Source organism: Sus scrofa, chromosome 4, assembly GCF_000003025.6.
Source record: "Sus scrofa isolate TJ Tabasco breed Duroc chromosome 4, Sscrofa11.1, whole genome shotgun sequence".
NCBI classification, from domain to species: Eukaryota; Metazoa; Chordata; class Mammalia; order Artiodactyla; family Suidae; genus Sus; species Sus scrofa.
In genome coordinates, this window is record NC_010446.5 from 26,808,759 (window position 1) to 26,836,602 (window position 27,844).

At 34.5% G+C, this 27,844-nt stretch overlaps 1 long non-coding RNA gene across 2 annotated transcripts in view; it reads right to left on the reverse strand.

Annotated features, from left to right (window-relative positions):
• The window catches only part of LOC110260451, a 132,408-nt gene extending 107,039 nt beyond the window's left edge, over positions 1-25,369 (reverse strand). For both annotated transcript variants that reach the window (XR_002343762.1, XR_002343761.1), the window contains exons 1-2: positions 25,029-25,369; positions 21,588-21,656 (exon numbers count right to left, since the gene is read on the reverse strand). This is a non-coding gene — a long non-coding RNA (uncharacterized LOC110260451). The remainder of the gene's footprint in view (positions 1-21,587; positions 21,657-25,028) is intronic.

The following is a 27,844-nucleotide window of genomic DNA, read 5'->3' on the forward strand; positions in this document are numbered from 1 at the left end:
CTAAGAGACTGTGGGAGCTAGGGGATCCTGTGTGTTCTGCTCCCTCTCTGATTGTAAGCCCTCTTGTACACCCCTTCTCCAAAACCCCCATATTTTATAATTATATTATGTGGCATTAATAATCTATGTGCTCCTGACCCTCTATAATAAATCATTGAAACAAATGAGAAGTGAACAAATATAACTTTTTCAAAGTAATTATTTTAAAGTACATTCCAAAAGAGAAGTTATAAACATCTAGCATATGTCTTTAAAGAATCAGTTTTATTATTTTTCCTTATATTTTATCCATTATGAAATTTTCACTGAAAAAAACATCCTTTGGAAAGAGCAACAGTATATGAAATATACTGTTGGTAAAACTTGAGGTAATCTCTTTGAAGGCCAATAACAATTTTAAGAAACTCTTTAGGAAAAACAGAAAATCTCATTAATATCACTAGCTTATTTGGAAAGAAGACAAAAGGGTTCTAAAATGTAATGGCTGCAATTCTTCAAAAGCACCCATCTGGAAAAACTCTAATATTCATGCTAATATAATTCTGTTTTTAAGCATATTATTTTGCGTGTTTGTGCGTGTGTGTGTAGCTTGGAAAGCTGTTTTGATAAGGGAGCATGAAGAATATGAGGCTATTTTCAATTTAAAAAGTTCAAATTTGAGTCAGAATTTTTATACTTTTGTTATTTCCATTTGTAAGTAAAAAGGCAGCTTATTCATTCTCCCAGTTTTCATGTTTTTTTAACATAAAAAGCAAAACATGTTTGTTTTTTAGTTTTCAGTTTCACCTCTGAAAGGAGTGATCATTAGTTAATGCTAAAATTATTTAATTGATATTACTATTATTACTACTAATAACAAACGTTGTATCTTAAGCTCTGAATTAATTTGCTGAGGTATAGAAGTTGCATTTCAGTGCATTAGAAATAAGGGAATAAATCTATTTTCAGTTTTATGCTTTTTCAAACCTTTTCTGTGGACAAGGAGTTAGTATCTTTCAAGGCCATGATATTTTAAGTGTAGTCCCTGCACCAGAAGCACCAGCATCATCTATGAATATTTCAGAAGTTCAGGATTCAAGAACCTCCCAGAACTACTCAGTCTGGACTTTAAGTAGAACCTCAGTTGATCAATTTTTTTTTTTTTTTTTTTTTTTTTTTTTGTCTTTTTGCTATTTCTTTGGTCTGCTGCCCCGGCATATGGAGGTTCCCAGGCTAGCGGTCGAATCGGAGCTGTAGCCACTGGCCTACGCCAAAGCCACAGCAACGCGGGATCCGAGCCGTGTCTGCAACCTACACCACAGCTCATGGCAACGCTGGATCATTAACCCAATGAGCAAGGGCAGGGACCGAATCCGCAACCTCATGGTTCCTAGTTGGATTCGTTAACCACTGCGCCACGACGGGAACTCCTCAGTTGATCAATTTTTAATTTCAGTTTGAGAACCCTTGCTGAAGGCCTGTAATTCTTATAATTGGTTGTACATTAGAATCATCTGGGAGGATGTTAAAGCCGCTGACGCCTGTTTCCCATTCCCAGGTTACTGCAAGGTGGTACCAAATTTGAACATTTATTACTGACACTTTTCAAGAGTGCCTAGACAGACATTATTGTCTCTATTTTGTAGATGGAAAGTGAGGGCACAGAGAACTGAAGCTTTCATATGGCAAAGCTAGTATTTAACTTGCATACACCATTTTTCTGTAAAAGATATACTGACTCCAGAATATGGTCATAGGTCTGAAAGAAACTCAAGGACACATATATTAAGCTATGTGTACATATATAAAATTTTGGAGTTATTCTCTTCACCAAAGAATCATTTGTACTAAAGAGATTTACTAGCCTGTTTCAATTAAAACCTGGCTTTTACTCTTTACTGTTATTTTCTATAAATATCACACAGAGAACCATCAAAGTTGAAGAGTGTATTTAACTATTAATTAATTCTTTAAATGTATGATACTTGTTTGTTAGGTTTTTTGTGTATGTGTGTACTTTTATGTATAAACAGACTTATTCTAAAAAGCATTTAAAATGATGGAACATGCAAATTAGTAAAATTAAGTTTTCCAGTCGGATGACACATTGAAAGAATAAAGGATAGTTTGATTAGGGATAAACATAACGAGTTTATGTCCCTACTTGAAAGTGGCTGCATTACTTGCTTATGTAGGGCACATGCTCATTGCTACATTCTGGCAAAAAATATGAAAATAGGAATTTGAGAGGTTCCTGTAATCATGCTTTTCATTAGACAAAAGCAAAATGTGGAGGAAAAAAAAACCCTAGATATTAGGCCCCAAGGATTTTATTGAAAATGTTTCTTCACAGAGAATAAGTAATTTCTAAATATTAAAAAACATTAACTAGATATTCTGTTTTTTCTTTCATACTTATGTAAGCTTTTTAAACAAGTGAACATAAAATAAAGACGAATAAATCTTAAAATACAATTTAAAATTATGTTTTAGCAGCAAACTAATTCTATGAAAGTATTACATGTATTTTTAAAATACTAAAAATGCAATAACTGTAAATTTGGCGAAGTGCTTATATGCTATTTGGTAATTTATAAGTTATTTTACATATACTTAGTGACGGCTTCTTAAAAAGATGTAATTCTCATTACATTTTGTAGATGAGGAAAGCAGAGATTAAAGTACATTATTAGAGCAATTAGAGTTTAGTTTAATTAATGGCTTGTGAAAAGTAACAGCTATTAGACTGAGAAGATCTAAGTAATATCAAGAAGCTCTTGCTCTACTTATTCTCCCTTATATTCACTAATAAAGCCAGTCACCAGTTTGAGGACAGGTGGCATAGATAAGGAATCAGCCAACAAATTTGAACAAATCTAGCTATTTTCAGTATTTTGTCAATGAAGTTTTACACCCATGAATTTCTGATCGCCTATGGCTGCTTTCACATTGCAATGGTAGAGGCGGTCAGTGGTGATAGATACAATAGAGACTTTCCGGACTGTAAAGCCCAAAATATTTACTACACGGCCCCTTATTGAAAAAGTTTCCCGAACCAAGATACAAAACAATGTATTCTTAAATGTTAAGTTTTGAATATCAACATAATAATCAGTGCACCTTGGAAAAAGTTTTTCATTATAGAATATCTCTGGAAAATGATAGATTAAAGAAACTGTTTAAAAGCTATTTCTTGGAATTTTAAATGAATTAGTATCTTTCAAGCATGATAATGTGAGAAAAAAGAATGTATACATGTATGTGTTACTGGGTCACCATGCTGTACAGTGGAAAAATCACAGAACACTGTAAACCAGATATAATGGAAAAAAACAAAAATCATTATAAATAAATAAATAAGTATCTTTCGTGAATCTTAAGGATGAGATTATAATGACAGCTTGGATAAATTTTCTTAACTACAGAATATTTTTTTTTCTTCAGAAGAACTACTTGTGAATGTTAGGGTTTCAAGAGAGCATGGCTCTTTAATATTTCACCAGATAATTATACGTTAATTTCTTTTTTCAAAAACCATACATTTTCTTGGCTGCACTCGTGGCATTGGAAATTTCTGAGCCAGGGATCAAATACATGCCTCAGCAGCAACCTGAGCCACTGCAGTCCAATTCTTAACCCACTAACCATGGCAGGAACTTCTCAAACCACATACTTTCTATCATGTATTTTAAGATTAAATTAGAAGGTGTTCCCACTGTGGTACAGGGGCTAAAGATCTGTCATTGTCCCTATGGTAGTGCAAGTTCGATCCCCAGCCTTGCACAGTGGGTTAAGGATCCAACATTGCTGCAGCTGTGGCATAGTTTGCAATTGTGGCTCTAATTCGATCCCTGGCCTAGGAACTTCCATATACTGCAGGGGTGGCAGAAAAAGAAAAAAAAAGTATTAAATTAGAGAATATGATGTTTATATAATCATTGTTCATAAACCATGTCTTTTAAAGTTCAAAGAATAATAATACACAGAAAAGCTAGGAAATTATTGCTTTCTTATATTTATTTTAAATCAGTTGAATATCCTTTATTTTTCTTTACCTAATTACTTTTGAAAACATCAGCTCTTTCCATAAAATCTTTTTAATTTTTATGTTTTTGTCTTTTTAGGGCCATACCTGAGGCATATGTAAATTCCCAGGCTAGGGGTCAAATCAGAGCTGCCGCTGCCAGCCTATACCACAGACACAGCAATGCCGGATCTGAGCCTCGTCTGAAGCCTACAACACAGCTCATGGCAACGCAGGATCCTTAACCAACTGAGCAAGGCCAGTGATCAAACCTGCATTCTTATAGATATTAGTCTGGTTTGTTACCGCTGAGCCAAAACAGGAACTTGCATCCATAAAATCTTCATAGGAAATACAAAAATATTTTCATTGGGCATTTTCTTATATTATCCCTGCAAAAAATACAAGCAAGTCAAAGCAATAGTATGGAAAGTGTCATTAAAATTCTGTCCTCGTTCCTAGCCCCTCTGGTGGCTACAGTCAGTCTAGGAGTTGAGTTTATAGTAATGAAAGGTGGGGTCAGAGGAAATAATCTTAGTGTAATACTCCAAGAAGCATCCATTTCTCCGTTTAGATGCTGATAGCTGTTTGATAGCAGTAGGTTTGAGGTCACACTCTCCAGAGAGAATCACTGAAAGGTTGTTATTTTATCACTGCTAATAAATTCAAAAATGCATGCTTCAACAGCATTAGTCAGTAGCACTGACACTGAAGAACCAGACAAGGATACTGGGTATGGTAGAAGTTCATACACACTGAGTTGGTATCATTTCCAAGTGCCAAGTTTGCTTTAGAAAAAATATTTTAAAATATTTATATTTAAAGTCAAGTTGATGGTGGAGGTCTGCACAATATTCCATACTGTCAGAATAAAAAGATTCTAGCATGAAAAAATTTATAGAGGACTGTATCTAAAATTTTTTAACTCTAAACCAAAAAGAGTAAAATATGAAAAAGGGAAGAAAAATGTGAAGAAACTAATATTGGTCAAAATATCAATAGCCCTCTACTTGACATAGTTTATCCTACATATTGTTTCCAATCAGTTTGCTGGTTTTGTTTAGTTTTAAAATATATTGGCAAAGATTTTAGTGCCTTTGATGTATTAAATGCACTGTGGACCACCATATGTGAACCAGTCTATCAGAAATTATCCAATGAGTTTAAATGACTTCATTAAGAAATTTAATAATAAAATCCATAGCCATTCAATAATAAAATGACCACATGCCATAAATTTGAAAATAAGCCTCTTAGCAGTATGAACTTTCCAAGGAGATATTAAAGTCCAAAGATTAAATACACTCATTAGTTAAATTTCAAGAGACTCCAAGTCTGAAATAAAAATATCCTGTCTCTGTACGTTAAAGATCCAAAGGAATTGAAATCTGTCCCAATATTTTACAGCACCTTGTCTTAGCCAAAGGAATTCTTCAATCTCAGGTGGTGGTTGAGTTCTGTCAGCGGCTTGATATGAGATATCTTTCACTGAATCTATTGTGGTTCTTTTGGAAAGCAAAAAGTTGAATTAGCTTAAGGCCAAGTCTTGAGATATCTCATTTTGTTATTCAACAGGGCAAAAATATTATAGAACTCACAACCATCAAATCTAAAAACAAGCGTATTCCCACTCTGAGAGGAATTAAGTGTAGGAAAAATGATGTTTTCAGAATCAATCTCTGTGATATCCAAGATCATAGCAAAGAGTCAGTGATATTTGAGGGAGCAAGTGTCTATGAAGATTTTTGTTTTCAAGTGCATCCATGTATTAATTGGTTAATGACTTATACTCAGAATTAATAATGTGTAAACTAATTGAACTCAATGAACAACAATAAGCTGTTAGTCAACTATAAATAGACTTTTGTTTAGCTTTATGTGTTTTCTATATCGGGGCAAAAGATATGCTTACAAGAACCCTACGTCTCAGGAAAGGCTTTCAGGTGGTGTTCATATATCTTCAGTTAGTAAACAGCATGTAGAAAAATCATAATTAAAGCTAATATTTTAAATCTGAATCTTAAGTCCATTCAACCCACTGAAAACCAGTACCTTTTTTTATTGTTCTCCTTTAGGCACTGCCTTTCTTTTCTTTCGATTTTTGTAAGCAAACTTGCATGCCCATATACATAAATGTTAGCACCTTGAAATTAAATAATCATTTCCCTCATACTCTTTTCTTTTTTCTTTTTTTGGCTGTACCCCTGGCACGTGGAAGTTCCTGGGTCAGGGACCAAACTCGCACCACAGCAGTGGCCCAAGTCACTGCAGTGATAATGCTAGATCCTTAACCTGCTGTGCCACAAGAAACCACCCTACCCCTCTTTTGTTCCTCCTACTCTTGATCTCATGGTCAAGCTACAACCATTTAAGCTTAGTCCTTCTAAAGATTTCCTTGTCTATTTATGCCTATTCAAATTTAAAGGAATGAATTTAAAGTTATCTACCTAAATCTCATACTACTAATTTCTCAGTAATGATATGTAAGGCACGCTAAATTCATCAGTTTAAGTAGGTCTAGAAACTACATTATTTCAAAAACAAAACCATGCCTACTAGAAAAATGTATGTGTGTAGAGACAAATAGCAGCCTTGAATTCTGAAGTTGTGTGCCTCTGTTACACAGCCTCCAGGCTGGTCCTGTGCTAAAGTTTGTGTGGGTAATACATACTTTTTTGGGTACTGCAGCAGTCTACTGAAATTACCCACAAATTTTCCAACACTGGCCATGCAGCCTTCGTTTCTGCCAAGGCCTAAAATTTGCTACCTCTATAAAAAGTGACTCAGTGGACAGACCTACCATAAATTGGAGGGAAAAATACCATGTGACTTCTTGAGGTCAGAGTAGTTTCATGTCATCTAATTGCTGCAACAATCTGCTCAGGCACACTGAGGCATCTATAACTACCAAGTTCAAAATGCCTTTTCCACATATTAACCAAAGTTTCTGTACTTTGCCTCACCACAGGACATTGACATGTTATTTTGGTCTGAAATTCCAACCCCTGATTTTTTTCCTCTCCATTTATGACCAATGTCCAATTGTCAGGAATGTTGTAGCAATTCCCCAAATGGTCCCTTTAGTCTCTAAAAGTTGCAGATTAAAGGAATAAATGATGGTGATTCAAATTTTACTTTTGTTGCTAATAGTTTTTGGTTTTGTTTTGTCTTTTTAGGGCCACACCCACAGCATATGGAGGTTCCCAGGCTAGGGGTCTAATCAGAGCTGTACCCACTGGCCTACACCAGAGCCACAGCAATGTGAGATCTGAGCCATGTCTGCGACCTACACCACACCTCATGACAACGCCGGATCCTTAACCCACTGAGCAAGGCCAGGGATCAAACCCATATCCTCATGGAGGCTAGTCGGGTTCCTTAACTGCTGAGCTACAAAGGGAACTCCAACAGTTTTTTATTTTTTGAGAAAGAAGTGGAAAATTTTATTCAAGCCAAACTGAGGATTTTAATCTGAGAACAACCTCTCAGAAAGCTCCAAGAACTATTCTGCTTATTGGAGGTCAAATACAGTTGAGTAAGTTTTTGAGGCAGAGATTGATGATGTTGTTTTGCAGGTCAAAATGAGCCTGCAAACTGAACCCTATATTAGGATGAGTTAATCCACCTAGATGCATAGATGCAATCCTATGGTGGCAGGGATCCCCATGTGGTATACGAGATCATGACTTCTGGAGGACAGGGAAAGCTATCTTCCAGTAGAGACAAAAGCATAACTAAACTGAAGATGTCCAACTCATTTTTTCTGACTTTTGGAAAAAGGCAAATGAACCTACCTTTTCCTGAGCAGAGTGAGTAAAGTAAGCTGGAAGGTGAAGGGGAAGCAGCTGTATTTTGTTACCTGTATTTGTTACCTATATTTTGTTACCTAACCTGTTACCTATACTTGAGTAGAGTGATGGGAGAGCATCATCTAACAGCTTACAAAATAGTGAATTTACAAAGTGCAGCAACTTCAGGTTTTAGAAATCATTTAATGAAAAAAAATTACAAAATATTTAACAACATACTAGGTTGCTAAGCAAACTGCTAAATATACAACAATTATTAAAATATAAAGTATACTTTTAAAGGAAATTTATTGAAACAATTTATTTCACATCAATTATATCTGGAAGCCAAAGCAAGTATGTGATAAAATTCAAGCTTATATATCTATTTACACATATGGATCCCAAAATAGTATACTTATTTATTTAGTTTCTAGGAGATGGAGGGAAGATCTTTTTGGAAAAAGAGTGATGTATTCATAATTTAAATACAAAAAATGAATACTTTTATGGTGAATGATTAACTCCATTTGGGCAGAAATGTTCAGTTGCTTAACAGTCTTTCAAAACCAAATATTTTTCTATTGATATTTATTAAAGTTCAAAAATCAATAGACTCCATTTTCCTTCTTAATTCTATTAGTACTATTAAAGATTATTCTTTTATTAAGGTCTAATTTATAAACAAAAGATATGTTAGGTCTGCCTAAATAGTAGAAAAATCTCATTTAGATGGTTGGTTGTTGGAGTTACAGAGGATTTCAAAAACCACCCAGCCCAATTCTCTCAATTGGCATATGTATCCTACATCAAAGTATACGGCAATAATGAGATGATTCTCAGTTCTTTTTTTTTTTTTTTTTTTTTGTCTTTTTGCCATTTCTTGGGCCACTCCCACGGCATATGGAGATTCCCAGGCTAGGGGTCTAATCGGAGCTGTAGCCACCAGCCTACACCACAGCCACAGCAACACGGGATCCGAACCGCGTCTGCAACCTGCACCACAGCTCACGGCAACGCCGGATCGTCAACCCACTGAGCAAGGGCAGGGACCGAACCCGCAACCTCATGTTTCCTAGTCAGATTCGTTAACCACTGCGCCACAACGGGAACTCCCTCAGTTCTTCTGATTTCTGTTTCAGTACCCTTTATCTGTGCCAAATTGCTTCTCTCTTTTGTACCACTATTCCCACATTCAAGATAATTTCGAAGAGCTCTGGGAAAAATCAAATTAAATGATTCATTTGTACATACTGATATCCTGAAATAGAATCAGCCTAGGGACAATCTTTGAGTCCTTGGTAGTATTGGGAGTTTGGGGAACAACAAATTCTATCCTGTTTTTCAGGTATAGGAGGTGCGCTAAACCTAGTCAGCTCTAAGTCATACAGCCCAGGAAATAATGAAAGTTTGATCCAACCAAAGACTGAGCATTAACTCAATACTAGTTTCAGTACATGTAGTTAATGCTGTGTTCAGAAAAAGGAAAATATTTATCTTAATCATTTCAATTCTGTTGACATAAAAGGATAATTTATTTTATAAGTTGCTACTATGATAGTAAGAATGTTTATACACCTAAGATATTAAAGAAGGTTGAAAGTTATCAGTTTGGCAACAAATAAAATATGCCTTCTATGAAAAATGTGTACAAAGTTTTTCACTTTTTAGGACATTAGGAGTGCTGGGAAAGCTCCCGAGCCCAAAATTATTTCTCTCATGAGAATGTTCTTATATCTGAAATCCCACCGTTATATATTGTTGCTTTACTTTTAACTTACTATCCTCTGTTAAAATGGAATTGCATGTTTATAAGATGGTACCTGAATAAGATAGAAGAGGAACAAAACAAAACTCTCTGGAGTAAGGAATTGCAGCTAATTACCAAACTAATTCACACAAAGGGGCTCATTCAAAAAGTCACATTCTAGGAAATAGGGAAACTATTAGTATTAAAGCACTGCATAAAAATAAAACAGAAAGAAACTTCACTGCGTCCCTAATGCCCTGCATCAGCCACATCCTCCATGTGAATTGATAAGGTGGGTATGATAGTGGCCACTCTTCTTGAAATATGCCTTTACTTCTACACAGTTCATTGTTCTCTTTTTCCTTCCCCTTTCCCTCCTTCTCCTTTTTCCCTTTTTTGGGTAAGAGCTGATGGATCTGGACAATTCTCAAAGTATCATACACACCTGAGAAAATTTGTATCATAACATCTCTAGTCTGGAATGAGGGATCAATTATCCTTTTTCTTTTTAAAATTTCAGTCTCTAGAAATAGAGTCTGATTTCTCTTTGCCTCATCACTCCCCAAATTCTATATTGTGAAGAAAGCCTCATTTTTAAGGTATTTTTCCTTTAAAAATTCCCACACTGAACTACAACTTCCTCCTCATTGGGTTAACATGTCACAGCGTCAGAAATCAGAATGTATTGTGTACACAATGACTGTATTGTATACATGTTACTGCTGCTTTCCTTATTAATTTGGACAATATTTATTTACTGAACCATGTATCATAGTGTCTAGCAAGAAAATGAAAAACCTTCTAGGTATTTTGTTCAGAGAAAATCTTATATAGGGAATTGTACAGGAGCTGGAAGGACAAAGAGGAGATGATAAAGTGACATGAAGAACAGCAGCTGGAAGGATAGTTAACATCAAGGATATGCCAGACACAGAAATGAAACAGTATTACTAGTATTCAAAAGACAACCCATCTATAGCTACACAGGGACTCCCAGGAAGGAGATGGGCAATAGAACTAGGAGAACAGGGGAGATACACCTACTGCTGAAAAATCAACTTGAGAGGGAGCTAGAGAAAGAGGAATATCCTAGCTTCCCCCTTTCATTTTCCAACAGTATTTCCCCATGGCTGAATCTAAACTAATAGCCACTGAACAAAAACAAAACCCTAGAAAATATAGTTTTCAGGAGAACAGTTAAGGAATTAACTGAAATTAAAAAAACAAAAAGTGGCACAAAACCCAACTATGCACCAGGCTCTCTTCTAAGTAATAGGAATGCAGTAATAAACAAAATCAACCAATTCCCCAGTCTTGAGAAGCATATATATAGCACTTAACATGTGCCAATTACTCAAAATTACTGAATATATAACAATACACTCAAAAAACACTAATCTTTTAAACCTTATAAAACTCAATGGGAGTGTTGTATGAATATTATTACTGTCTCTCCCATTCAGGTGAGAAACAGAAAGACAGGGAGCTTAAATCTCTTCCAGCACAATGCTTACAAGTGACAGGGCCAGAATTCAAACCAAGCATTCTGGCTCTGAGCATATTCTCTTTAATCTTATTCCATATTTTCATGCTTATACTTTCTATCCTTTCTTCATATCAAAAATAAAGATAATCATAAACATAACATCGAGAAATTGTTTAAAAATCTTAAAGGGTTTACACATACTAAGATTTAGAATATTTCAAACACTTAGCATAAATTTGTTCACTACCCCAAAATATAAAAATTACTCCAAACATAAGTGGATGGCCATGCATTATTAATGTCATACAAAAGCATACTGAATTTTATGAGCCATAAAAAAGAGAACTTTTAGGGAATGCTTCTATATTTCCGTTTTTAGGATTTTCAGATGTTGAGAACAAAGAATCAAAACCAGAAAACAGTACTGTAAATTAATGTTACATGGAGCTAGGGAGCAGCATAAGTGTAATGGGAACATTTGAATGCAGAATATGAACTCAGTCTACTTTACAATTTCTTCATGGCTACACAAAATCAAAGAAAGCTAATGGAGGGATTTTCTAAATTACTGAATGTAGCAACCCCAATGCTTGTTTCAAGGCATTAGAAGAATTTACCAGAAGAACCTACACTGTGATTTCCCTTGTAAATGTGTCAATGCAAAAGCATTTTGATGGAAAATAGATTTTACCTCTTTCTCCCTTATGTATTCATCAGAGATAACGTTTGTGAAAACATCATATATTGTTTAGTACTTCACAAAGAATAAAAAAAAAAAAAGTCTCCTCTTAAAAGACTGAAGCATTTCGATAGCAGTTTCTTTCCTCTATCCGTGGTTCTAACAAGAATACTTGCTGTGCCTTGTCCCAAGTGAGTGGCACATCTCCTGGTTTAAAATTATATGGATGCAGGTCATAATGACTGACTATATGATCTTTGATTCTTTTTTAACTTAAAAACAACTCCTAGAGTTTAAAACAATTGAAATGTGAACGGATGACTGTGGAATCCCTGCTGTTCTTTATGAATGATGTATGAGATGGAAATCTCTGCCTAGTGCATGGAATACTGACATCATGTAGTTATAGCCATGCCAACCAGCAGTCCATTTATAGCCAGAATGCCATTAGAAAAAGCATACCTGTTCTACAAGTAATTCAGTCTGTGTGAAGAATACTACATTATGGGAGGCTTAGGTTTTCAGTCTAAATTTTTATTTTCATATTTCCATTTTTCAGCTCAAAGGTTTACCTTTAAGTTATTCACATCCCAAATTCTTTCTTCCTAATTTCAAATAGTCACAAAATTTAATTTCTTAAAATCAGTGAAATCCTAGTTATCCACCTACAGGTTGTTATATAAAAGCCATTTTCTAAAACCTATTCACTTGTTTGTGGAACTCTCCCTTTGTTAATATTAAAAGGAAACTGAACGGTAAAAAAGAGAACATAGGATTGACTATGATAATTGTCTTGAAATGAATATGAGGCTTCATTTATTTCATTTATTTTCTAAAGACAAATAAGAAGTTAGATCTGTTATCCACAGCTGCGACTTACTGCAAAAATTCTGTAAATATATATTTTTGGTTTAAGTATAAGGATATATAAATATGCTTTTAAATAAAACATGTACAAGTAAAATACTTCTTTTTATTTTAAACTCAGTGAATTTTATTACATTTACAGTTGTACAATGTAAAATATTTCTTGTGTGTGAGTGTGGTGTAAATGAAAGTAGTAATAACTGATAAGAAAAAAAAATACACACTAATCCTTAAATATTCAAATGCTTTTTTTTTTAATAACTAGCTATTCTGGGAGTCAATGAATTTATTAAATTAATGTGATCACAGAACTTAATTTTGAAATTGTCTTGAGACTTATAAGACTCATAGAACTTAATATATTTTGAATACAGGAAAATAATACACTTTCTAAAATAATGTGATGTTTAGTTAAGGGTCTCTAAACACGGGAAACATTATGAAAATCAATATCAGAAGCAGGGCTTTTATTACCTTTAAAGTTTCATAGGACAAATTAATTTACGACATGGTTTCCCTTCAATTATCCACTAAAGTACAGGGATTTTCACATCCAGTAGTGGACACTGTGCTTATATTTAAACCCGGGGCTACACTGGGCTTGTAATGCAGAGACCAAGAGTCTACAAACTACATTTCTGTTCTACCTCTGCCCCTTTGTTAGGCTCACCAGTAGGGTGTGATAGAGTGAGAGAAAAGGCTAGAAGGAGCACAGGACTCACCATTTTCTACCTGTTTTTTTTTTTTTTTTTTTCCCTCTTTTTATTTGATTCCTATTTGATTCACTAGAGTAACACAGTAGTATATGGTACATAACACTAACAGTGAACAATTTGTTCCAATAAGAACATGATTTATTTTCTTAAAAAAGTCAACACTTTGAAAACCATCCTCATCATATGGACACCTTGAGAGATGCTAGCTAGCATTCATGAAAGACTGAATGAGAATGAAAAAGGGTTAACAATGCTAATATTTAAAATGTCTAGTCCAAACCATGGGGTCCTTCTGGCTTTGAGAAAACAGCACCAGCTATAGTACCTTATCAGGAGACTGAGCCTCATGTGGCTTCTCCAAACTTTAAGTTTTAATTATCCTTATTTCCTCTCTTTGTTCCACCATCCCTAGGTGAGTAGCTGCATCTTGCAGTTGCTACTTCCATCTACTTCATATTCTTTATCTATCTATCTATTTATTTATTTATGTATTGTCTTTTTTTTTTTTTTAAAGGGTCGCATCAGTGGCATATGGAAGTTCCCAGGCTAGGGGTTGAATCAGAGCTGCAGCCCCCGGCCTACACCACAGCCACAGCATGCAGGATCCGAGATGCACCTGCGACCTACACCATAGCTCACAGCAACACCAGATCCTCAATCCACTGAGCAAGGCCAAGCATAAAACCCTCATCCTTATGCATACTAGTCGGGTTCATTACTGCCTAGCCACAATGGGAACTCCCACTTCATATTCTTTTATAATGCCTTGATTTTTTTAAAGACAACTGTCAACTATTTTCCCATCCTTGTATATTTTTGTAATCCCCCATTAAGTGGAGTTTACTTCCCTTCCTCTTGAATCTGAGTTGGCATTGCAACTTGTTTCAATCAATAGCATGGGATAGAAGTGAAGGCTGGAAACCTTAAATTTACTCTCTTGGAGTTCTGTACCACCGTCTCAGTCCGACTATCCTGCTTTAAGAGGAGATTCCAATATTTCAGCTACGCTAGCTGAGGTCCCAGAAATATGGCTGAGCTGTTAGGATTTTCTAGCTCTAACTGAGCTCCTAGTTGTATGGAGTAGCATGAATTATTCCAGTTGGACCATTTGGAATGAAAGGATGACCCAGATGATCCCAGTCAACCAATAGAATTATGGGGAAAAAATTATTAAATAACTCACTAGGTAAAGCAGTAGTTGGTTACATAGAAGTATACAACTGGTAAAGCCTTCAAGAACTAAATTTTACAATAAAATTTGTCTGTTAAAATAACTGTTGTCTGGTTTCTGTCTCCTGCCTGGACCATGACGGATTCAAACATAAAGAAACCAATAAAATATTTTGGTCAAAATGAGATTATACTTTTTGCCAGTATTTTCCACATGCTAAACTCATCAATGCATTGAAAAAATAATCTTAATTACCAGCCATCAAGAAAATAATTATAATAGGAGTCTTATTTTCGGAAAAAAATAAATAATTCATTACACAAGATAATGGTGTGACAGCCTAATAGCTAATTTTCAAGAAATAGGATATTTCATTAAAGGAAATGTTTGACATTTAACTACACAACTACTATTTGTCCTCTTAAATCTATAGTATAGGTCACTAAATAATACAGAATAGAATTTGATTCAGGCCACTTTATATATTGTCTTCAGATGAAAAAAAAATAAAGCTAATATTATGCTACTGATGAAAGTACTATAGGGTATTAACAGCATTTTTGGTTATAAGATAAAATATAAACTATATCAATGTGAGGTGCTATGAAATAGATAATAATTATGGCAATGAGTGTAGTAGGTAAGAGTTAATGGATAAATTGTAACTATAATGGGTTTAAATTACTGAGTTTGAAATTTGGTTTATACAAAGAGATCAATGAGAAATGGTATTGGAAATTTTGTAACTGTAGAAAGCCAGAAGACAGAAACATTTCATTTTTCAAAGCATTTTGACAGAAGAACTTATGCTATTAAATGAGGCTGTCTTCTACAGACAGATCTGAGCAGGAGTTAGCATAATTTTCTGGGATCAAATACTCCTAAGACCATCAAGATTCAGAGAGAAAAAATATCCCCAAGAATCACATAATATCAATTTATATCAGAACACTCTATCAAGGCAGGATTTTAGAACATCAAGATGGATAGCAGACTATCAAATCTGAATGTATAAGAGTATTTGAGCATGCAAAAATGTGGAAGGAATGAATTGCCAAATTTTACCCTCAGGAATCTTTAATCATAATCAATCTTCAGTCGGGGAAGAGGGAGGATGTATAAGTCCTATAATAACAACAGTATACTGTGTTACTTTCTTCCTTTTAGTGAGCTTTCCCTAAGACCCTCAGGTGAAACAGCTGAAATAACTTATTCCTCCTGATTTTAACCTATGCCTCTCACATAAAACCAATTTATACTCTTGTTTAAATACATAATACTTGAAATAAAGTTCCATGCCTATTTGTCTTTAAAACACCCTAAAACCAAGAATACTGTAATTGTCCTCTAGTGAGTATACACAAAGTGTGTGTGTGGGGGGGGTACTTAGAAACGAATAGTTGACATACAGAGGAAGGAGGAACTTCCACTTCTGCAAAATAGTATTAAAAATGTGTATGTGGGTAGGCAATTGGATGCAACACAGAGATGATAATAAAGCTAGTCAAATCATAGTTCTCTGTATGCCTGTTTGATCAAAAATTCCACACCTGAAAAAAAAATGTTGCAAACAACCTGTATTTTTGTGAGTTTCTTAGCTTGTAACATTTATATGATGCCTACTTTCTAGTAGGCATTGTTCCAAATTCTTTATATTTATTAAGTGAATGTATTCTCAAAACATTATTACTTAAAAACAATTATTACAATTATTTTACAGATGAAGAAACTGAAACAAATACATAGTAGGTAAAATCACTACTAATAATATAGCTAATAAATGGTACAGTCAGGATTTAAAACCAAGTTATGCATATACTGTTGTGACTATGCTTAAAATTATGCTGTTTTTATAAAACATACGCAATTGAGAAAGTTTTGCCACCAAAATTATAAATCAAAATAGATAAAAAGATGTTCTTCAATGTTTAATTTGTGTAACAAGTCAATAAAAACCTATTTTCTTGAGTTCATTGTAACAATGAGAAAAATCCTGACCGTCAAAGGAAGGCAGGATGTTCTTTTTCATGCTTGTTAAAAATAACATTTGTATAAGTAACGTGCAAAGCAGACATTATAGAGGGAACACCTATTATCTGTGGCCAACACTGTAGGATATGCACTCTATAATACAGTAAATTGCCACATTATGAGCCTGGGTTTTCTAAGGTAAAATCTAAGCAATAAACATTTCCAGATTCCTTTGCTTCTGGTGTGCATGCATCTTTCCGAGGTACTGCTAGTTTGAAGCAACCCAATGAGGCTTTAATTCAAAAGTGGGCAACATGAAGGTGTTGTTGCATAATCTACCAAGCATTTGGGAGGGGTGCAAGTATCTTTGAGGGTGGCACGGGTGGTATAATTTATTAACTATTTCAGTATGGATTGAAACAAGTTATTCCTAAAAGTTTAGTGTTCATATAAATGTTCTGGCATGTGAATACAATATTGGTTAATATTTTTAAAATCTCTCATAAGATAGATTCCGAAGGATTACTTCCTATGGACATACTAATGTATGTGGAATATTTAAATATTTTCATAAATGTCTTATTAACTTATACAACTTTGACTGGCTTTGAATGTCTTGAATACTGCCTTACCTTCAAAATCATGGAATATTTAAAAAATTGCCAGTCTGATGGGTGAAATATGCTGTTACACTGATTTTTTATTTTGCTGTTCCTGCCTTATTTTCTTTGTGTTTATATTTTATTATAATTATGTATTTTATGTTTTTAGCTTTCTGTTGATGCCCTTTAGGTCTTTTGTTTTGTATTCTTTTATATTTTTTCTTTTAGTTTTGCAAGCTTAGAATATATTAAATATATCAACTCCTGTTTCATACTGGTTAAAAATAGTTGTATTTTTGTTTTTAGAAAAAAATTATAATTATAGGTATTGACAACAATAGTAATAATTATAACTCTGATGACTGTTTTACTTTCATGTACAATATTCTCTCACAAGTACTGAAAGTTTTGCTAATAAGCAAAAAGAAAGAACTATGAAAAAGAAGTCAAAACTTCTGTGTGGACAGAAAAAGGAAGTTTCCTCAGAGAGGTACAGAATTCTGAATATAAAACTTAATTGTCACAACACACTCGGTTTCATGTGGGCTGGCATTAATAAACAATGACCTGCTTAAAGGAAACAGGTGTGTCATTTTGGGTCTTCCATGAGAAAATATAAATCAGCACCATATGAATATCTGAGGAGTACCACATTGTAGTCTGCCAAAGGTGATGTGGAAAATCTGAGTCTAAAGTTGAGATAATGGAATCAGAGGTGAGACAGACTAATTTCCTACTTTGGTTATAACTTTCAAATTTTAGTAGTTAGAATGTACAAACTAAAAATACCTGAAGGTGACACTTTGATCAAAATGTGGATTATGCTAGAGAAGTGGATGTGGAAAACTTTGTGGCTGGTTAAGGATTTTAAATGTAGGCAAAACAATGTGTGCATTTTTTCTTTTTTGTAAGTTACAGTAATAAATGTCCAATTCTTTGTCCTTTACTTTCCCTGTGAGAAACAGGAAAGGACATTTCCCTCAAATTGCCTATTTAAAAACATAACTGGGAGCATAAATTTTACAGTGGCTACAGTAGGTGATTTGAAATGTGTTGTGCACTTTCATGAAAACCTCAAGATCTGCATGTTTATTCTGCTTAGAAGGACTTTTAAAGTCTATATAGGAATTGGGAGTGCTGTACTTTTGTATGAACAAGAGAATGTTTGTATGAACATCAATCTGGCATGTTAATCAGGTAGGGGTTAATGTGAAATTGATGTTATAGGGACAAAACAACTCAAACTAATAGGCAAAAATGTTGAACAAAAATAGTTGCAATATTATATGCTTGCTTATGTATAAGAAGGGAATGAAATGGCTTTGTGATTGCATTCTTAACAGACATTGAAGCAAAAGTTCTATATGAAGACTTGTGAAATAAGTTTTGTTTAGTAGTCACCGGTTAATGTAAGCTAGTATGAATAATAAAACTACTAATCTTAATTCTGAACTAGTATATATTAGTTCCTTGATTAGGGTTTCCAGCTCCATTGAAGTGACTCTCCACAGATGTTGGCTCCATCCTCCAGGATCTTAATTTGTCCTCTGAGTTAACTTCACTTTTGAGTATGAAATGACTTAAGTTTGAAGCACAGTAACTTTTTCAGCCTGCATCCTGCTTATATATTCTGAGGTCCCGGGGGGACACTCACCATCATGAATTTCATCTGTTCCTTTCAGTTCAATGTGATATAATTCCTTTAATAACATTTATGGATTTTTATGTGTCACATTATAATAAACTCCTTTATATTAAAAAAAAATGACACATTTCTTTCAGAGGTGAAAGAGTCTCTACGTTGGATCTGTGAATCTTCTGGGTAAAGTGTCCTTAAGATTCGTAGAAATCCTGTTTTTGACCAAGAGACCTTTTTGTCTAGGTGAAAATTCTAGGGATAACAAATTGGATATTTCTGAGGTTTAAAAAAGTTTACACTAATCCTTGATCTAAAATTTACCCTGAGGTTAGGTTTTCTTGGAAATGGCTTAGATTTGATCTTTACTCTGAGATTATTTCCTACCTTCTTTTTCTGCCTTGTAGAAAAACTGAAAATAAGACAAAGTTTTATTTTTGAAGCCGAACATTCTTGCTTCTTTATGTTTCCTCTAAATTATCCTGCCAAATTGAGTGGTCTCCTTTTTAGCTCATCTGGCTTCTATACTTTATCACTGACAGATTTTAATTTTTTTAATACCAAACTAAACCATAAAACAGTTCACATTCTCAACATTCCGCCTAGAAACTCATTAGCCAGATCAACAAGTTTTTAGGTTTCCCTTCAATCTTTTGTAATGCTTTCATTGACTGTTTTGCTTATTATTTTGCTCTTATATAACTTAGGTTCCTTTCTTTTCAGCTCAAGTAATACTTTCCTTCTTTCCTTAAAGCCAATGTCTTTTCAAGGTGCTTCCAGCTTCTATCCACCACACTGTCCCAAAATGAATGACACACATTTTTGTGTGTGAGACTGCAATACACCATTTCTATATTACAGTCTATTTCACTTCACTATTGTCAAATAACAGATAACTTCAAATTTTGGTTGCTGATACAACAACCTTTTTTTAATCTCATGATTCTATGGACTGGCCTAGATGAGCTAGCTGGTTGCTTGACATATCTACCTTCAAGTCTCTTACGTACGTGTAGTCAGAGTGTGGCTGGGCTGTCTGTCTGTTGCTTCTGTACTTCTCTAGGCTGTGTCTAATCTCATTGTGTGATGCTCTTTCTAACAGGACAACTTGGCACCTTAGGAATCTGTGATGGAAAGCTTAGGCTGCTAGGGCTTCTTAATAGCTGGATCAGAAGCCATCAAATCCCATTTTGTTCCCATTTCATTGACAAAGCAGTCACAGGGCTAGCTCAGATTCAACAGGAAGAACATTCCCACCTCTTTGAGGGGGGGGCGGCTGCACCCATGGCATATGGAAGTTTTCAGGCTAGGGGTCAAACCGGAGCTACAGCTACCAGCCTAGGCCACAGCCACAGCCATGCAGGATCTGAGCCGTGTCTGTGACCTATGCTGCAGCTCATGGCAACGCCAGGTCCTTAATTCACTGAGTGAGGCCAGGGGTCAAGACTGAAACCTCATGGTTCCTAGTTGGATTGGTTTCTGCTTCACCACAACAGGAACTCTAAAGATTGCCACTTTTTATAGTAAATAGTGAATGCACATGTACAGAATGGTGAATAGGTTTCACACTAACTTTGGAAACTAGCGAACACATATAAGGTATGTGTGTGCCTGTCTCTGTGTGTCTTTATCTTTAAAACCAAATTATAATTGTTGAAAAGGAGGCTTATAGTCTATTTTATTTTTTTTCTTTCCATTTTGAAGAATAAAACAGATGCTAGTTTACCCATCGCTTCCCACACCAAAAAAATTAAAAAAAAAAGAATAATAAAAACAAAGTAAGGCAATATACAAAGCAGAATAATTTTTGTCAGTTTGCAACATTTTGGGAGATCACTTTTACAAGTCTTACTGAAACATTTAATTGCCACCTAGAAATGTGTGACAATACTGTAGTTTATAACAGGATTTGTAATATATTCTATCCCTATTCTAACGGAGAAGTGTAGGCTGTATGAATGATATAATAAATTTGCGTTGAAAAGATGAAACCCAGAAAACTGGAAAACAAGTAAGAGAATTCAATATCACAAATGATAAAAACAGTAGAGCTGAAAATTCTGGAGGACTTAGTCTCCCAGAATTTGCAGCATCTTAATATGTGCAGCCTAAGATCCGGACCCCTCACCCTGACAGCTATACAAATTAGACACTGAATGTCTGGTACTACTAAACTTTAAACATTGTAAATGGGAAGATATGGCTCATACAGATAACAATCACAGCTATCCTTTATAACAAATCATAATTCGACTATTCAATTTAGAGATAAATTCTAGCGGCGACATTGATGTTCAATTACTTCATCTCTTTTACTGATATTGAGAACAGCACTTGATTTTTTAAAATTATTTGTGAACATTTGATTATTTGTGAACAATTATTTGTTCGCAATTTGTAAACAAATCAATTACATTTGATTATTTTGTGAACACTTTGAAAGACTAGACAAACCATTGAAAGACCATAATTTTTCCTAATGTGTTTTTGGGAAAGGAAATCTGGATTTCCTTCTAATATATTTTTAAATGATATTGATATCTCACATACAAATGTTACTCAGATAATATTGCCATATCATATATTGTTACTGAGGTGCTGGTTTCAATAGGAAGTAAATACAAGTTCTCAGTATTTGAGTTGATGCCCAGAATTAGAAAGTTTTATGCAATTGCATATGAAAATTATGCATGATAACTGCCAATTCCAGGTTACTGTAACACATTTTGAAACTTGCTAAATTATTGAGTTTAATATTCTCTCTCAACATCCCTTCACTATAGTGAAAACACCTGTACAATTTTAATACTTAGGTACTACTCCACATATGTTGCCATTCTTAAGGTAAAAATATGTGAATTTATTTTAGAAATTGAGCAAAATATCTATTTTAATATAATCTCCACTTTGGTAATTACCTTGTGAAGAGCATGCATATTTTTTTCCTGGTTCTTCTAATTTATCATAGCTGCATATCTGTACAGGTCCTAGAAGACACAGAAACTCACTCATTAGAATCCCTGCAATCTGCTAGTGTTAGTCTACGTGAAATTTACACTCTTTGAATAGAACTGATCACTGAATATATCAAATCTCTTTAGATTAGAGTAGATCCATTTTAGAACAGTGATCATTCTATTCTTTCCATAATTGCATTGGGTTAAATACACAAATTAAGCTTCAGAGACACATTTTTCTGAACTCCAATGTGCAAAAGTGCAGAACACATAGTAAGCCTTGGAGTATCATACCAGCAAATTGGCTTCTAAGTAACAATAGAGCAAATGGTGACTTTTGCACTCAAAGGAGACAAGCAGATGGTGAATAATTCAGAGAGAGACTCAAAATATTCCAAACTTTGAAAATTGTAGGAATAAATCACAAGCACAATATGAAAAGGGGTTGGCTGGTTTGGACTCTTATACCAAAGTTCAAATAGCTTTATATGTGAAGAAAGTTTGCTATAATCCAGGTGGCTGCATGAATCACTAAAATTATAGGTGATTTAAATATCTCCTTAGTTTGTGGAAAGTCAATATATTTTCCATTATGCTGACAAATACTTATGGCTTATGATCTCACACTTCCCTCTGGTTCCAATCGTATGGCTACTAAATTCTCTCTCTTACTCACTGTCACCACGTCTTATTTCCCTGCCCACCACTAACTCAAACATGGAACATACAATTTTCCCTTGCTATCTCTTATAAACTGCTTAAACATTTTAGGTGTATTTAGAAAGCAAAAGATACTCAAGATCTATGGGAAGATCATTTGCATTGCAATACAAATGGCAAATAAGGTTAAGTTAAATGTTTGATTTTCCTTAAGCTTCCTTTGTTTACACACCTCAAAAAATTCTCCCCGATGCCACTACAAAGCCTTAGCTCTCGCTCATAATACACTTCATACTTATCCCCTCTTTTTTTTTGGCTGCGCCTGCAGCATACATAAGTTCCTGTGCTAGTGATCAAACCACACCACACCAATGACCTGAGCCACAGCACTGATAATGCTGGATCCTTAACCTGCTGAGTCAGCAGGGAACTCCTATTTCTTCTTTTTAATTTGCTTCTATTGCTTGATATTCTTAAAGAATTTAGATAAATAAATGGAGGAGGATATTTTTTAAAAATGAGTAAAATCGGAGAAATACCCATGGGGGAATGATAGCCTGAGAACAAGAGTTGGGGTGCTATTCTTGATAAAATCAAGATGAATTATGTAAGCTATTTAAATATTAAAATATTAAAAAAAATAAAATTGAAAATATATATGTAAAGTGATGCTAAAATTAATCATAATCCAACACTGCTGATATATAACTACTGTTAACTTTTAGGTGTATTCCTTCCCAGCCATTTGATATATACTAATTGTCCATCCATTCAGAGGTAAACTTGCCTAACATTACAGCTTATTTCCTTGTAATGACTTTTGTTTCATATTTGACACTACGGAGGCAAAGACTAAAATATTAATCTGTAAAAACAATAACATTTAGTGGACCTAAATGCAAGAGGATATGAAAAGAGGTTTGGTGAAAGATGTATCCTCACAGTAGATGGTTTATTATTTAGACTTATTTAATAAATAAAATTAGATAATTCAGGTAGTTCTTATGAGGTTTAGAATAAAGGAATAATTACTGATATTTCTTGGCAATTAAAGTGACACTTTATGTTGCAAAATTTGAAGATTAATAAGTAAATTTTTAAAATCCATGCTCCCTAAATGCAAATATGTTAATTATTTATGGCTGGTGATAGAACAAATGAGTGTTGTTTGTTTTCTAAATGATCATCAGAAACAAGAAAATGTGTCATCTGTAGTGAATTAATAAGAAAATGGCTCAATAAAAATATTTTCCTGGAAAGTATCTCAAAAAACTCAACCAACTAATAGAAGTGAACTTCTGCAAGAGGAAAAGGACATGTATAAAGTTACAACTCGTATCATATTAGATGGTGAAAGAATGATTTTTGTCTCCCTAAAATAAAAATATGGCAAAATGTCCTCTCTTACCATTTCTATTCAGTATGGTACATGAGGTTCTAGCCAGTGCACTCAGCCAGTCAGGCAAGATTAAAAAAAACAAAAAAGTTCAGGTTTGAAAATGTTTTACTCATGGGCAATATGAACATGTATGTAGAAAATCTTAAGAATTCCGCACAAAAAATGAATCTATGAAAACTAATAAGCTTAGCAAGGACTCAGAATAAAGATCAATATACAAAACTCAACAAACTTATTTCTACATACTAGAAATAAATAATCCAAAAATTAAAGAAACTAAGTTGTAGACTTATACTTTTGATAATGACAGTGCTTAGTATAGCTGAAAAAAGAAGTGAAAACGAGGTACACACAAACCCACACATTTTTCCTGAGGGAAATTTAAAAAAAAAAAAATCTAATTACGGGAGTTCCTATCGTGGCTCAGTGGTTAACGAACCTGACTAGCATCCATGAGGACTCAGGTTCGATTTCTGGCCTCGCTCAGTGGGTTGGGGATCTGGCAGTGCCCTGAGCTGTGGGTTGCAGTTGCCGCTGGGATCTGGTGTTGCTGTGGTTCTGGTATAGGCCAGCGGCTACAGCTCTAGTTTGACCCCTCGCCTGGGAACCTCCGTATGCTACCGGTGTGGCCCTAAAGAGACAATAAGGCAAAAAAAAAAAAAAAAAAAAAATCTAATTACAAAGTGTATTATGTCAAGGCACTCAAGGGTCCCCTATGGCTAAGATGGAACTTGCTGATCCGTAAATTTAGTGCAGTCTCTATTAAGGCCTAAGCCAAATATTTCAAAAGTCACAAGCTATTCCTAAAATATACATGGACCATATATCAAAAATCAAGGAATTCCACTCGTGGCTCAGTGGAAACAAATCTGACTAGCATCCATGAGGACATAGGTTCAATCCCTAGCCTTGCTGTGAGCTGTGGTGTAGGCCACAGATGCTGCTTGGATCCTAACTTGCTGTGTCTGTAATGTAGATGCACAGCTGTAGCTGATTTGACCCTTAGCCTGGGAACCTCCATATGCCACAGGTGTGCCCCTCCCTGCCCCCGGAAAAAAAAAAAAATCAAAAACAGACTTTAAAAAAGTGGAGAACTTACACCCACTTCAAAAGTTAATACAAAGAGGACTGACATTAGCAACAATGGCTAAGTAGGTAGGTTCCAGGGCTCAACTCTCCACAAAAAAAAAAAAAAAAAAAAAAGAGAGAATAAATGAACGAAAAGTGTCGGAATCAACTTGTAACTCTGGAGAACAGCGAGAGGTGCACAGAAAGCAAGTGAACGCTAACGGGAAGGATTGCCACCTGAAAAAGAGTAAGGGAGCTTCGCAGCCTGGACTCACCGGCCGTCTCCAAGAAAGCCGCCCAGGTCCCCAAGGCTCCTCGTGCCGCAGAGCTATCTTCTCCAAAAATAATGTCTGTCCGTTTTCCTAGCAGCTGCCTGAAGAACTGCTCTGTTACAAAGAAACTGGAACTCCCATAGGAAAAGTTGCTGTGTAGCGCGCTTTGCTGGAAACATTGAAAGACAAATGCAAAACCTCTCTGATACTTGGGAAGAAAACAATTCCGGCTCCAGCAGAGGGAAACAGTAAACAGGAGGGAGCCTGACAGGAAAAGCTGGGAAGGGAGTTGCTTAGGACTTGGACAAGCTCTGGCACATATTGAGGAAAACTAACCTGGGAATTTAAAAGCTGCGCGCATGCCCAGGACTGGCGCATGCTCAGAGGAGCCCTGAGAAGATGAACCGCTTTCCTCTGAGGCGGATTTTTCCCGCCCAAGGAGCGGGTGGGAAACGACTGGAGCTGTGAGCGGCCTAGTCAAGCATCAGCGGGGTGACCTGATAGAACCAATCTGCAAGGACTGGAGAGGTATGTGTTTCCTTACTTTTTGCTCCAGGCATTTAAGGAGACCTCAGTCAACAGGACAACATGTACCCGTTGTAAAGCTTTCTTTTGTTCCAGATTCCACTCAAAACTAGCTGCTTTTTGGGGTAGTCAGTAATTGTGCTGGAGCAGCGCACTCGTATGAGGGTTATATTACCTCAGAATTATGAGGCCTACTAGTCTGTTGTGCCATTTATTATTTTTTTAATTAAAATTTCTAATTTTTCAATTTCGTTCTACTTACCATTGTGTGATTAAAAAAACAATGCTATTTTAAGTGCTGACAGTGAAGTATACCTTTATAAAATTAGAAGGTATTTTGTAGTAAAAAGTGCATCATGATAGGAAAATAAGAATCATCTTTGTGAACTAAAATAGAGTGTACAATATGTCAAGGATTAGGGACATATATCATAAAGTTTAGTTAAAAAAAGAAGTTAGACGTGAAAAATCAAGCAATGTATCAAATAAGCTCCGCATGTATATAAGTCATTTGCCAAGCTTATTCAATTGTTTTGTTTTTTATTAATATATGAACTGATCTTTACTTATTTCTGGATATTTGAAATGGAACTTTTAGAGAAATATTTTGCTCCTAAAAATTATTACATAATGATCATCTGTAAATGGAGGAAAACTTGTTGAATCATATACTACTGTGCAATAAACACCAACTCCAAATCTCGATTCAGTGGCTGAAGTTTAAGAATCCAAAACTGCACAAGCGAATAACGTTGAAGATCAATGCACTGAAGGGAACAGTTGTTCTAGGAGTGAAATCAAGGAATTATGACAATATAATAAAATTATGTTATTCTTTCAAGAGAAAATCAATAATTTTCTAATAGATATTTTCTTCCTAGTACAATATGATATTTTATGGAATTTTTTCACTTGTCTCTTAGGTATGAGCATTTTTAATGAAACAGTAGTCATAATACATATAGTATGTTTTTAATTTTTTAATATGTGTCTGTTTTTGTTTTGTAAAATTCACACTAATATTTTAAACATACTCTTAACTATAAACAAAACACACATTGGAAAAATATGCATTCATAGTACATTTTGGATGTAATTTATAGTATAAATTTTGACACCTATTTCAGGTTAAGAAATATATCTGAATTTGGAAAGAGTTGTTTTGAAGTTAAGGAAAGATAAAAGATTAGTGTATATTGTTATCCATACTTCAAAATAGTTATAGATTTTGAATAATTGAAATCATGAAATCATTCACAGCTTTTTATTTTGTTGGAATTATTAGTTTTATTTAGGGAAGATTTCCTCTAAAGTATATTTGTGTCTATTTTATACAAAACAGTAAAATTTTAAAATGATCAATATTTGTTCTTTACTTGGTAGGTGCATGATACCAAGCCTTTCTGGAAATTTAATACAAATACAATTTTTTTCTCAGTATAAATCAAAGGAAATTTGTTTAAAAAAATGGCCAAGAGCAAATTACAATATGTGGGAAAGACCTTTACTAATGACTCAGCTTGGACAATTTTATGTGAACCTCACAGACAGCACATGGCCCCATAAGTCCTTAAATATTGTGACTGGCTTTGTCTCTTTCCTGTGACTGACATGTCAACTTCCATTTCTGAATCTCAAAATCCCTCATGAATCCGTGTTCTTTCTGATTCCTGATATCTCAATCTCACTCAAAGATGAAACAGAATATTTTGGACAACTTTTGGCTCACTGAATTTTGAAGCTGGAAGGGTTCAGAAAAACTTTCTTTTTATAAATCTATAGAGATGAAATAAGTAAGTCACCAAATTATGCCAAAGTCAAATAGAGTTTTTAAAAAATTAGGGTGCTTTTACCACTTGTTTCTACATTTACATTTTCATTCCTTTGTGCTTCCTGAGAGCTAAGAAGAGAAGGTACATGATTCCATAAATATTTGTTGAATGAATAAATTTGTTTCCTGTACATCATTTGATTATCTTTTGAATTGAGATATTCTCTGAGATGTGGAGGAATACAAGAAGAAACTTGGCTTCTGATCTGGAATTTGGTTATAAATTCAGGTGTTACAAATTGATAATTTATAATTTATAGACCTCAATTATATACTCTGCCACACTTTTCTTTCTGTGCTAAACTGGCTTTTTATGGTAACATTTGTGCTTCTGGTCTTTTTTTTTTTTTTTAAGTATAGTTGACTTACCATATTATATTAGTTCAGATATACAACATAGTGATATTTTTATAGATTATACTCTGTGTAAAGTTATTTTAGAATATTTGTCTGTATTTCCTGT